The sequence below is a fragment of the Symphalangus syndactylus genome, chromosome 11 (assembly GCF_028878055.3).
Source record: "Symphalangus syndactylus isolate Jambi chromosome 11, NHGRI_mSymSyn1-v2.1_pri, whole genome shotgun sequence".
Taxonomy (NCBI): Eukaryota; Metazoa; Chordata; class Mammalia; order Primates; family Hylobatidae; genus Symphalangus; species Symphalangus syndactylus.
The window spans coordinates 54509774-54514264 of NC_072433.2; the positions used below are offsets into that span (position 1 = coordinate 54509774).

General features: G+C 47.3%; 1 long non-coding RNA gene across 1 annotated transcript; it reads right to left on the reverse strand.

The window, feature by feature from the left end:
• Window positions 1–767: 767 nt before the first annotated feature.
• Window positions 768–2984, reverse strand: LOC129457551 (uncharacterized). Its single transcript, XR_008649297.2, has 2 exons — window positions 2755–2984; window positions 768–1057 (listed from the first exon to the last, which is right to left on the reverse strand). It is a non-coding gene; the product is annotated as an uncharacterized lncRNA (long non-coding RNA).
• Between the last annotated feature and the right edge of the window lie 1507 nt (window positions 2985–4491).

A 4491-nucleotide genomic window follows, 5' to 3' on the forward strand; every position in this document is an offset into this window, starting at 1 on the left:
GGGCTAGCAATATGTCTGCCCCAGTGACTGCAGCTGCTGCGGAGCCCCAGCCTCCTCTCTGGCAGGGGCCCTGTGGTGGGGAATGAGGACTTCTCTATCATTAACCTTCATGCAGTTGGCTCAAGAAAGGATATGGTGGTTGGGCAAGGGGGCTCACACCTGTAATCCCAGCACTTTGGGGCTCAAGTCAGGAGGGTCGCTTGAGCCCAGGAGTTTAAGGCCAGCCTGGGCAACATAGCAACCTGTTTGTAGGCAAAATGAGGAGTTGAAGTTCCCTGTATGATCTTCTAGGGCTCAACCAGCCTTCATGTGCAGTGGGACTGGCAAGAAATCTGTCATCCCTACCTGAAACGCAACACAGCATCATGCTCTGATTCGTCAGTGATTCCCTAATCAATGCCATTGGCTTGCATTGGGACTATCTATCCCAGCCTATCCAGTGACTTCAGCAGCTGCAGAGCCCCAGCCTCTTCTTTGGCAGGGGCACCGTGGTGAGGAGGGAGGATTCCCTTATGACAAATCTCCATCCAGTTGGTTCTATAAACAGATATGGTGGCCCAACTGTTGCAAGAAGTCAGGGACCCTGAACAGAGGGACTGGCTGGAGCCACTGCAGAGGAACATAAATTGTGAAGATTTCATGGAAATTTATCAGTTCCCAAAATTAATACTTTTATAATTTCTTACGCCTGTCTTTACTGCAGTCGCTGAACATAAATTGTGAAGATTTCATGGACATTTATCAGTTCCCAAATAATACTCTTATAATTTCTTATGCCTGTCTTTATTTTAATCTCAATCCTATTATCTTCGTAAGCTGAGAATGTACGTCACCTCAGGACCCTGTGATGATTGCATTAACTAACAAATTGATTGTAAAACATGTGTGTTTGAACAATATGAAATCTGACTGTAAACATGTGTGTTTGAACAATATGAAATCACTGCACCTTAAAAAAGAACAGAATAACAGTGATTTTAGAGAACAAGGGCAGAGGTTACAATGAGTTGAGATAGTGCGACTGCACTCCAGCCTGGACGACACAGCAAGACTTCATCTGAAAAAAAAAAAAAAAAGAATATTATCAGTATCAAAATGGAGTCACATATGTCATATCCTAACAAAATGGAACAAAAAGGGAAGATAACTATAAGGTCTGACTGCCTGCGGGGTCAGGCAAAAAGAGCCATATTTTTCTTCTTGCAGAAAGCCTATAAATGGACGTGCAAGTAGGAGAGATACCACTAAATTCTTCTCCTAGCAAGGAATATTAAATATTAAGACCCTAGGAAAAGAATTGCATTCCTGGGGGGAGGTTTACAAATGGCCGCTCTGGGAGTGTCTGTCTTATGTGGTTGAGATAAGGACTGAAATACGCCCTGGTCTCCTGCAGTACCCTCAGGCTTACTAGGATTGGGAAATTCCAGCCTGGTAAATTTTGGTCAGACCGGTTCTCTGCTCGTGAACCCTGTTGTTTTCTGTTAAGATGTTTATCAAGACAATACATGCACAGCTGAACATAGACCCTCATCAGTAATTCTAATTTTGCCCTTTGTCTTGTGATCTTTGCTTTGCCCTTTGCCTTGTGATCTGTATTGGCCTCAGAAGCATGTGATCTTTGTAACCTACTCCCTGTTTGTACACCCTCTCCCCTTTTGAAATCCTTAATAAAAACTTGCTGGTTTTGCAGCTCAGGTGGGGCATTATGGACCTACCGATATGTGATGTCACCCCCACCAGCCCAGCTGTAAAATTCCTCTCTTTGTACTCTTTCTCTTTATTTCTCAGACCGGCTGACGCTTAGCGAAAATAGAAAGAACCTATGTTGAAATATTGGGGGCTGGTTCTCCCAATACCCAACACCATGGCTCACGGCTGTAATTCCAACACTTCCAGAGGCCAAGGCAGGAGGATCACTTGAACCTTGGAGTTCGAGGTTGCCATGAGCTATGATTGTACCAGTGCACTCCAACCTGGGTGACACAGTGAGACCTTGTCTCTAATAAGAAGAAAAAAATGCCATTTTAAAAGTGTACACTTTCATGGTTTTTAGTATATTCACTGTGTTGTACAACCATTACCACTACCTCATTCCAGAACACTTCTACCACCCCCAAAAGAAAGCGGTTACATCTGTTTGCTGTAGTGCCAATTACTCAACCCCTCATCATCTCCTGGCAACCACCACTCAGGTGTACTTTCTATGTCTGTGGGTTTGTTATTGTAATTTGAAAGTTCATTGATGTTACTTTAATTTGGTTTCATTTTGAATATAGTAAATATGGATCAAAACCCATATATACGGAGCATCTTTAGAAGCCTCATTTTTTTTTTTTTTGATATGGAGTCTTGCACTGTTGCCCAGGCTGGAGTGCAGTGGCGTGATCTCGCCTCACTGCAACCTCTGCCTCCCAGATTCAAGTGATTCTCCTGCCTCAGCCTCCCGAGTAGCTGGGAATATAGGCGCCTGCCACCACACCCAGCTAATTTTTTGTATTTTTAGTAGAGATGGGATTTCACTATGTTGGCCAAGCTGGTCTTGAATACCTGACCTCATGATGCACCTGCCTCGGCCTCCCAAAGTGCTGGGATTACAGGCGTGAGCCACTGCGCCCAGGCTAGAGGCCTCATTTTTTAAGACTAATGGGATCCCAAGGCTAAACGTTTGAGAAACACTGATCTAAGATTTGTGTTTTGTTTTGTTTTGTTGTTCAATCAAGGGGAACATAATGTCTAAACCAGGGCCCTACCTACCTGGAACTCAAAGGTGGAATGATCTTCCCTGGCCAAGCTTCCAGAAGGGACAGAGAGCTACTTAACAGACTGCTGGACCCTTAACGACTGGAAACCGGAACCGTGGGTGACGGAACCGACCAGACGTGACAGCCCTTTGGCTGGGGCTGCAGTCCCACGATCCACACAACGACCCTGGCTCCGCAGACGCGCCAACCACCCACGGAGGCAAGAAACTGCCGAGAGTGAAGGGAAAGGGAGCCCAATGCTGGGCGGCGCTCAGCAGCTCACCCAGCGGCCACTGTGGCCAATGTCTCTGCGTCGGGGTTTGTACCGCAGCTCGCGTCCAGTAGTCAATGGCTGCGAGGCCCGTGCGCGCTCCAGCGTCCTGACCAGGGGAACGTTTTCCTTAGGGACCCGGAGGCGAGCGCTGGAGGGAGGGGTGGTTGCTAACGCAACTCTCTGCAGGGCAGACCCACCAGCACCGGCACGCAAACTACGGGCTGGAGCAGTCCAACAGAAACTCTCTCAAAGTCGCTCACGGGTTGCCATTCTAGGTAAGATTTCTGAATAAAACTAATTCTTTAAAAGCCTGAGTTTTTCTTTAGTTGACAGTTTTAATTAACATACTTTTCTCTTTCCTCTTCTGCAGACCCAGCCTCACCATTCCAATTAAGACATCAATTAATCCATGCACAGCAGCTACAAACTGGGAGCTCAGTGCCTGCAGGGAAGGACCCTCTACAGAGAGCTACCTGGGGACTGGGAAGCAGGACCCCAGGCTGAGTCCTGCCTTTTGGTAGTGCCCCGCCCCGGCCAATGCGGCTGTTATATCAAAGTACATAAAGGTGAAGGCAAAGGGTGTCCATGTGGGATAGACTGGCATGGCTTCCTGGCCACCCATGGGGCTCCATTACCTCTTTGAGGACCCCTTCTCCACGAGACCCTCCAGGTCTGGTCCTCTATCATCCAGCCCCCATTCTCTTCTCCATCACTGCTGCTGTGTCCCAGATGACCTTAATTTAATCTTCATATATTTGAAGGACAGAGTCATCGGCCTCACCCACTAATTATTATTTTATTTTATTATTATTTTTTGAGACGGAGTCTCGCTCTGTCACCCAGGCTGGAGTGCAGTGGCGCCAGCTCGGCTCACTGCATGCTCCGCCTCCCAGGTTCACGCCATTCTCCTGCCTCAGCCTCTCCGAGTAGCTGGGACTACAGGTGCCCGCCACCACGCCCGGCTAATTTTTTGTATTTTTAGTAGAGAAGGGGTTTCACTGTGTTAGCCAGGATGGTCTCAATCTCCTGACCTCGTGATTCGCCTGCCTCGGCCTCCCAAAGTGCTGGGATTACAGGCATGAGCCACCGCGCCCAGCCTACATCCACTAATTATTTTTTATGGCACAAACTCTATGTTTTACTTTTGCCCAGGCTGGAGTACAGTAGTGGCATGATCTCTGCTCACCACAACCTAGCCTCCTGGGCTCAAGTGATCCTCCCACCTCAACTTCCCAAGTAGCTGGCAGTACAGGCATGCACCACCACACTTGGCTAATCTTAAAATGTTTTGTAGAGAAGGGGTCTCACTAGGTTGCCCAGACTGGTCTTGGACTTCTAGACCCAAGCTATCCTCCCACCTTAGCCTCCCAAAGTGCTGGGATTACAGGAATGAGCCACTACATCTGACCTCCTTTGCTTCTTTTAAAGACATAGTTTGGAATTTTTTTTTTTTTTTTTTTTTTTTTTTTTTGAGAC